Source organism: Zalophus californianus, chromosome 3 (assembly GCF_009762305.2).
Source record: "Zalophus californianus isolate mZalCal1 chromosome 3, mZalCal1.pri.v2, whole genome shotgun sequence".
NCBI classification, from domain to species: domain Eukaryota; kingdom Metazoa; phylum Chordata; class Mammalia; order Carnivora; family Otariidae; genus Zalophus; species Zalophus californianus.
Genome location: NC_045597.1, coordinates 94,673,656 through 94,682,963, shown reverse-complemented (window position 1 = coordinate 94,682,963; position 9,308 = coordinate 94,673,656). Strand labels below are relative to the sequence as shown.

The window sequence follows — 9,308 nt, the reverse complement described above, 5'->3', positions numbered from 1 at the left end:
TAATACAATGTTATATGTCAATTATACTTCAGTAAAAGAATTACCAATGAGCAGTCACTTTATAACTATCAGGTACGCAAAAACTAAAACACTGGAAATGCCTTCTGCTGGTTTCTGTGTGGAAATATGATTTATGACAGTCATTTTGGAAAGTGATCTGGCGGCATCTATTAAAATTAAGATATTAAAATTAGGAGCCGTCTCATTTCTCAGAGTTTATCTCATAGAAATAAAAGCACCTGTATGTGTGCACATATATATAAGAATATTTATTGCTTATATAGAAAAAAAAGAAATTCCTATCAATTAGGAATAGATGAATAAATTATGGCACATTTTTCATATGACAGCCTGCTATGCAAGCATTTAGCTGGGTGCATTAGAGCTATGACAGGTGACCTATGAGTTGAAGCTCCAAGTTGGGAGTGATTTTCATGAGTTACTATTTTTTTGGGGGGGTGAAATATTTATATTTAGAGTTAGCCAGCTGTACTCAGTTTAGATGATCCCAATTTTGTTGGCAATATCCAAAGCATCATAGTCAGGAACCAGTCGAACATATGCCTTCTTCTCTCCATCAGGCCTGATCAAGGTGTTGACCTTGGCCGTGTCAATGTCATAGAGCTTCTTCACAGCCTGTTTGATCTGGTGCTTGTTGGCCTTGACCTACACAATAAACACAGGTGTGTTGTTGTCTTCTATTTTCTTCGTGGTTGACTCAGCAGTTAGGGGGAATTTGATGATGATGACATAGGGATCAAGCTTGTTTCTCCTGGGGGCGTTCTTTCAAGGATATTTGGGCTGCCTTCGGAGACGCAGTGTCTTGGGTCATTGGAATATAAGTGACGTGCCAATCTCTTTTTTTGTGTGTGTGTGACTGTGGACGCCTTTCAGCACTGCTTTCTTGGCCTTCAAAGCCTCTGCTTTGGTTTCGGCTTTGGGAGGAGCAGGGGCTTCCTTCACCTTCAGCGCCATCTTTGTGAGAGGGATTCTTGAGTTATTATTAATAAAACAAGATAAAGTATATAAGATTAGTGTAGAACATTGACCAAAAAAATAGATAATGTGCATGTATGGTGATACCTGTGTCTATGAAACCATTATATTTATGCATGCATGTAAAATTATGAGTGTGCATTTAAAATTAAATTTATTACCAAGTATTATAAAATAAAACGGTGTAAGAGTGTGCATGGAAGGGAAAGATGACTTTTGAACCAGCTGAACAACCACAGAGTTGATGCACACATTAGAATTAATTTGGGAGGAAGATCGAGAACTCTGTTCTTGCTCTGGTTCTAGTTCTTGTCACCATCTTGGTCATGATATTGGAAAGATACAGAAACTATGTTGGTTATACTTGCAGATAAAGGAAAGAAAGATGAGATAACTATTATGTTTGAAGACAGAAATAAGATTCAAAACAAGCCAGAAGATTTAGCCCAGAGCTATAAAATGAACATTAATCATAATAAATATGAAGTCCTGCATCTAGATTTGAACATACCCATTTCCTTAAAACGTCTGTGTGGTAATTATCAGTTTCTGGTCTGTGAGTTCCATGAAGTCATTGGCGCTGTCTTATTTATCTTCAAGTCCCCACTACCGACTACCCAGCATAGTGCCTGGCCCATAATTGCACAGGACAGAGCCTGGATAAGGTCTTGGGGGAGGCCAGGGGAGACGAGATACGAAGCCAACCTGCACAGGGGGGAAGGCAGGACACACAGGAAGGGCATCTGCTGTTGTCAGATTCCATGCAGGAGCATTTTAACCTCCTAAGATCCCTGGAGAGTGAGTAATACTGATACACTTTACGGATTAAGAAAGTAAGGGTAAACTAGGTATGTCACTTGTTCCAAATTACAAAGTACTAAAAGAAAGAACAGGGATTTGAACCCAGGGTTTCTCTGACTCTAAAATCTCCCCCACAAAACTGGTAGGAAAGCAAATGTTATTTTAAAATCATGGGCGCTTAGAGCTGGAAAATCGCAGGGGCAAGAAGTCAGGTGTGGCTGGGGTGCAGTGCTTGAGCCCTGGGCACCCCTCGGCATCACCATCACCACCGCCATCTTTAACCAGAGCAGCTTTGCTTTATTCTTTTTTGCTTTATACTTCATGAGAGTTGTTTTATTCTTTGTAAGACTCCATTTAACTAAAGAATTCTTTGACTGGAAAAAAAAAAAGAGCTTGAAACCAATGATCTCATGCATCCCTGATCTCTATTACATACGTGAGAAAAATGGAATTCCAAGAAGAGAGCGAATTGTTTGAATTCTCGAGGCCCAGACAGGGCTGGCCGCAGACCACCAGCAGCCTGGGTTTCTCCTGTGGCCTGTGGCCTCCCGGGGTGGAAGATGGGGGTGGGGGCTGTTTTCAGGTGGAAAGGTCCACAGGGCCACCATCTCTCCACGCCTTGGCCCAGACTTGCCCAAGCCGCACTCCTATTACCCACATGGCTGCTTTTCCTGTCCGTCCTCTGGGGGAGGACCAGGGGCTTGCCATAAGGGGTCTGTCAATCTTTCCCTGAGTGCATCCACTCTTCCAGAAGGCTGTGCTCCCCCCAGATGCTTAAAAGCCCATTTGGGGCCCCCTGTGGGGTGCCTGAGACTGCCCCACACCAGGAAGCAGGTGAGTTGCTTCTTGGTTGCTTTCCTGCCTGTGCCCGCTTGACTAAGCAGTGCTGGGTCAGGGCTGTTCACCCACTTTCCCTCCCGCCAGGAGACTGGCCTGGTGACCCAGGCAGGTCCTCTCCCCTCAAGCCCCCGAGAAACATCACCAGCTCTGTCGCAACCACTGCATTGTCTCCCTGCTCTTCTGGAAGTGGACAGCCTCAGACACTGAGAAGGAGCCCAGGTTTGAGGCAGCAGGCATGATTGAGGGAACCTATGCCGTGATAGTTCCATTCAGGAGGAGTTGTGGGAGTAAAGCTACTTTCAAACAGGAAATATAGTATTAGCAACTCTAGTCACTGGGCTGTATATTATATCACCATGACTTGTTTATTTTATAACTGGAAATTTGTACCCACTGACCTCCTTTGGTCATTTTCAATTGTACATATTAGATAGAGGTTTACCAATAGAACTTTCTGTTTCTGTGTTGGTGAAAATGCCCTGCATCTGTGCTATTCAATATGGTAACTGCTAGCCACATGTGCCTTTGAGTGGTTGGAATGTGATCAGTCCAACTAGAGAACTGAAGTTTCAATTTTATTTAACTTTAATTAACTTAAATTTAAATATTCACATGTGGCTAGCAGCTACCGTGCAGAACTAACTGGATTGGTTTCAAACAGATAAAACAGTGTTATTTCTTTACACAAATGTTCAGAGCAATATTATTTATAAAAGCCACAAGGTAGAAACAACCCAAGCTTCATTAACAACTGAACAGATAAATAAAATTTACTTTATCCACACAATGGAATAGTGGAATAGTATTCAACCATAAAAAGGGAATGAACTACTGACATGGATGGAACTGGAAAATATTACACCAAGTGAAAGAGGCCAGACACAAAAGGCCATATATTGTATGACTCCATTCATAGGAAATGTCCAGACTAGACAAATCCATAGAGACAGAAAGCGATTGGTGGTAGCCAGGGCCTGGGGCGCATGGGAAGAAATGGAGAGCAACCGTTTATGTCTTTCCTTTTGGGTTGATGAAAACGTCTTGCATCTAGAGGTCATGGCTGCCCAGCATTGTGAATGTACTAAATGTCACTAATGGTAAATTTTACGTTATACGTATTTTACCACAACAATGAAAACAAACCAAAGACAGTATCATCTCTCTTTATTCCTTTGGAAAAGAGGGTGAAGTCCTCTGGCCTCAGTGGAACTCCAGCCCCCAAGGCATATTCAGCTTCTCGTCACTTCCTTCCCCGACCCCAAGGGCAGAAGACACCCCCCACGGGTGACAGCTGAGCTGCTATCTCCGAAGGGACCAGAAAGAGCCACACAGTGACAGGGGCGGGGAACAAGCCACCAGTTAAGGTACTCCTAGTCCTCCCAGGGGTGTTGGGGAGTATCCTGGACAGGAGGTTCTGGCGTGGCCCCCCTGGGTGTCTAAGACATGGCAGCCCTGCCTCTGGGAGCTTGTTCTCCCTTCCAGGACACTGAGGAGAGATGATTAACAGCCCCTTCCGTGGGCCCAGCCCCCATCAAGGCAAAGCGTGTGCCTATTAATCAGGCAGGAGTGCTCTTTGCTTAGACACGTGTTTGGTGGAGCAGGCCCCCAACATTCATCGAGGATGCTGTGTGGAGCTCCTAACCTTTCCCTGCAGTCTGCTGGGAGCCCTGCCTCCCTTCACACACACGGAGCTGGCCAAAAGGACAAGGCACCGTAACTTAAATGGGGATGCCACTCAGGAAGTGGTGTGCCTTCAGAAATGACTCAGAAATGAGACCACGCTCCTGACTCCCCAAATCAATATTCACTGTCCAGGTGGCACTTGAGACTACCATGGGGGAGACCCCCTCCCTGCCTGCCAAATGAAATAAATTGTGAAGTCACCTGGTCACAAGAGAAAATGACTCCCGACCAGGGAAAACGTGGTCTTTGAAGGAAGCACAGAGCACTCCGCACTGAGAGTCCTCTGTGCTGCTACGCAGCATTGTGTCCCCAGGCTGCCACTCGACCTTTCAATTTTCAAGTCTGTCGAATGGAGCCAGGGAGCCTGTCCTGCTATACTCGCAGGCTTACAAGAGGACAGGCTTCTGAAGTTAGACAGACCTGAGCTCAAATTTTTTCTCTGCCACCTACGAGCTGTGTTAACCTGGGATAAGTTGTTCGGTCTTCCTAAGTCAGTTTGCTCATCTGTAACATGGGTAGAAGAAAGTCTACTTGACAGGGTTGTCATGGGAATCAACTGGCATAATGGCTTGTGAAACCATCAGCGCTATGCCTGGCCCTTCGTAAGAAGGGCTCAATAAATAACACCTATTATTATAATTATATATACTGTCAAACACAGCTCTAGATGGGGAAGCAGTTTCAAAATGTGTGGCCTATTTTGCTAGGGTGACATGGTCTTGGAAGCACTGCAGAGATAGGCAGAAAAAGTTGGGAATGAGCCTTGGGGCACTGCCACTGGCAAGTGGGGCAAAGTCCTATTATGTTTTATCCTGTGTCCCGCCTTGGGTTCTCAAAATGGGTCCCGGTTGCTCAAGAAACGGGCCCTTAGCCACCAGAAAAGTTTCACTGTGGGTCCCTCTTATAGATTGAATGTGTGTGCCCTCCCACTTTCATATGGAGAAACATCCAAGGGGATGGTGTTCAGAGGGGGGACATGTGGGAGGGAATTAGGTCATGAGGGTAGAGCCTCATAAATGGGACACTGTCCATATAAAAGGGACCCAGAGTGCTCCCTCATCTCCTTCCACCATGCGGAGACACAGAGAAAAGATTGCCTTCTGAGAGCCAGGAAATGAGTCTTTACCAGACACCCAGTCTGCTGGTGTCTTCATCTTGGACTTCCCAACCTCCAGAACTGTGCGAAACAAATGTCTGTTGGTTAAGCCACCCAGTGTGTGGTATTTTTGTTATAGCGGCCTGAATAGACCAAGACAGCCCTGGAGATGACTCTGCTAATTGTCCAGAAAGTGGGTCCATACTTCTGTGGCTTACCTCTTCCTCCCCAGCTCTGTCTCCCTGGGCTTCCCAACTCCGCTCCCCACACCCTGCTCAGATGACCCACCTTGGATGCTCTTCTCTGGTTACAACCCTGGCTTAGTTCTTTGGGATCCTGGGGGACCCACACTCTGGCTTCATCAGCTTGGACGCAAGAGCAAAACAGCCTCCTTTGCCACACTCCATCCTGCAGGACTAGAGCCAGTCTCGCAGGCTGCCCACCCTAGATGTCAGTATCCCCCTTCATAAAATAAGGATATTGAGCCAGTGCTCTTGAAGGTTCCCTCCAGCTTTGACATTCTATGATTCTAAATATTATTATTAGTATATACAGAATTTTTGTTGTTCTTCTTTTGTAGAATGCAACCTGTGAAATCAGCCAGGACACAGGTGGTTCTGAAGGGATGAGTCACTCTGGGGCAACTGAAACCCCAGATTAATTAATTCTTCTCCAAGTGTCTCCCATTTATCTCACCTCCATTAACCTTTGGGTCTGTTTATTGTGAGAAGCCTGAGCAGGACTGAAGCAGGATGATTCCTGCCCAAGGCATCAGTCAGCTGCCTGGGGTTGTCACTGGGAAGTAAGAAAAGTTAGGTGGAGAGGTAAGCAGAAGCCAGGGCTCAGAGATTGTCAGGGCAGGAACCCTTCTCGAGCTGCCTCCTAGGGATGGAAAGTGAGACATCAAGTCCTTCTCTAAATAACCAGCCTGCCACCCTACTCCAGGTGTCGGGGTCCCTTAGGGAGCTCCATAGCATCGAAAACTCTAGCTGCACTCTCCGTTTGATAGCCACTAGCCACAAATTTAAACGATTACATTTAAATACAAATTCAGTTCCCCATTAAACTAACCACATTTCGGGTGCTCAGTAGCCACAGGTGACTACTGGCTACCATATTGGACAGCACAGATAGAGAATATTTCCATCATCACAGTGGAATACAGTACTCCTAAGAGCATAGAAAATGAAGTCAACAATTCCCTGTCATCAGAAATATCAAAGTCGCAGGCTCCTGGGTGGCTCAGTCAGTTAAGTGTCTGCCTTCGGCTCAGGTCACGATCCCAGAGTCCTTGGGATCGAGTCCCGCATCGGGCTCCCTGCTCCGCAGTGAGTCCGTTTCTCCCTCTTCCTCTGACCCTCTGCCCACTTGTGCTCACTCTCTCTCTCTCTCTCTCTCAAATAAATAATTTTTTTTTAAAAAAGGGAAAAGAGAAATATCAAAGTCGGCGATAACAAGGCATCCTGAGGTCACACACCAGTTCACTCTGAAGATGCCCAGCGTCTTATGATATCCCATACCTCCTCTTGGGTTCTGGTGGGCAGTTAGGTGGTGCTGTTGGAGGGGGCACTGTTCCTAATGTCAAGATCGGAAGCTTAGAGTGATACCTGAAACCTCGGGCTTCCTCCTCTCTCATAGAACTCTCTGGAAGGATGGAAGTGGGAGAGGGCTCAGGGAAGGTAATCCACATATGAGCATTTTCTGCATGCCAGAGTTGTGATAGATGTTACACACATGTTGTTCATTTAATCCCTACAACTAAGCTATGAGGTCAGGTATGCCTTAACAACTTGAAGTCAAGGACTGCTGAATTAATACTTGCCAAGTTCTTAGAACAGTGTCTGGGACATTGTAAGCACCATACAAGTGTTTGCTAAAGAAGAACGAATCCACCTTGGATTCCGTATTCTTAGCAAGTTGGGGGCAGAGCAGGGGATAGAATCTGGCCTGCTGCCTGTACTCCAGGGCTCTTTCTGCTACACCCATTGGCTACAAAGCCTGACAAAGAGGACAATGATTGTTTTGGGTCATTCCATAACCTCATCATGGTCAGTCTTGACCAGCTGTAAACCGTGATGCCCTCCCTGCCCTAACCAAGAGATGGGCCTCTCTCTGTCAGGACTTTGACTTCTGAGCACAAAGAGACTGTGATGGAAAGATCCCCCCTAGAGCTCCCTCAACACAACATCAGTGCCTAGAAAGGGGAACTGATCAGGTTCTACTGCCTGGGCTCCCAGAGCTGTCCTGTGATCTTTTCTGTTCCCAACCTGGTTCTCCAAGTACCTGCCAGTTTTTGTGAGCTGCATGACAACCCGTCATTCAATTTCCTTTTTGATACAACTGGCCAGAGTTGTTTTCTGTAGTTTGCCATCAAAGAAGCTTGACTGATACTTCTTCAAAGAATATGAAGGCACAGCCTTGAAAAAGATTAAGGAGTAGGAAGAAAGTGATGGAAGAAACTGGGAATGGAAAACGGAGTTTGGTCTCAGCAGCCATTTTTCTATGCCTTGATGATCCCAAATGATTCTTCATGGAAAGGCAGGAGGCATTGAAGAGTGACGTGACACATGGAGTAATTGATGTGTCTAATTCTTCATCTTCCTTATAGCCATACCTTTTGTCATGTGGTTTTGCTCCCATTAGAGGTGAGGTAGATTTCTCTACTCCCGGGATTTGGGTTTGGCCATGTGACTTGCTTCTCCAAAGAGACATTAATTAGTGAGCATGATGCATGCAGGGGCTTAAAACATGTTTGCACATTTGAGCTTGTCTTCCTGTGCTTCTGCAGCTGCAGTGATAATCACAGGCCCAGGCCCTCTGGAGCAGAGCTGGACCCAGATCTTATAGTCACCCCGTTGAGCCCAACTTGGATCAGCAGAATCCCAGCTCTTCCACAGAAGCAAGAGTGAGAGTGAATGATTGTTGTTTTAAGCACCTGAGTTTTGGGGCAGTTTTTTGTACAACATTAGCTAACTGATATAAGTAGATTGTAAACCAAGGTGCTAAAGTGCTCTCATAAACAGTAGCCTATTTATGAATAATAATAATGTGTACCCCTTTATTTATTTATTATGTGTCAAGTCCTGGGTATTCACTTTGCGTGTGCTAGTTCATGTAATCATCACCAACAGTCTTATAAGATTAGTGCTATGCTATTATTGTCATTTTATAGGCAAGGGCACTGAGGCTCAGACTGGATGAATATTGCCAACATCATACAATTAGCAGGTGGTGGTACTGAGATGTAGGCCCAGGCATGTCTGCCTCTACATGTTGTACTTTTCATACCTCCTCCCTCCATCCCACCCCTTTCCTGGCTCTGACACTGGATTTAGATGACTCTACCCGAGATATCCCAAGCATGATATACAGAATTTTAGGCCCAGCGATTTTATTCCAGGAACCAGTATCAGACAACACAGCTAAGGAAATGAGCTCCATTTCTCACTAAGAACAGGCAACTATTTGTTTAATAATAGTAAAGGACCCTGAATGTCATCTCCTGCATTCTTTTTATATTCATAATTAAAAATTACAGCTCTGTTATTTTCTGTCTTCATCCTTTATTCCAGGCTATTGAAAAGTGCTGTGGGTTTTCATAACTTCTAAATATCTTGCCAATCTGTCCATTTCCCTCTACTCTTCCACCACCCCTCTCCTGGGTTTCATGATCCCCTCCTCCTGGCTCTCCATTTCTAAGGTCCTCCCTGATCTAGTCTCCCCTCTGCAGCCAGAGTGATCTTCCAAAATGTAAATTGGACCAGCTTCTCACTCTGTTTAAAGCACTTTAATGAACTCTCATTACTTTTAAAATAATGACAAATTACCTGCATGTGGCCTGCAAACCCCTGCATGACCTGGCCCCGTCAAACTCTCCAGTACCTTCTCCCAC

The 9,308-nt window shown here is 45.4% G+C and overlaps 1 pseudogene; it reads right to left on the bottom strand.

Annotated features, from left to right (window-relative positions):
- Positions 1-498: 498 nt before the first annotated feature.
- On the bottom strand, positions 499-975 carry LOC113920640 (annotated as a pseudogene).
- Positions 976-9,308: the final 8,333 nt, after the last annotated feature.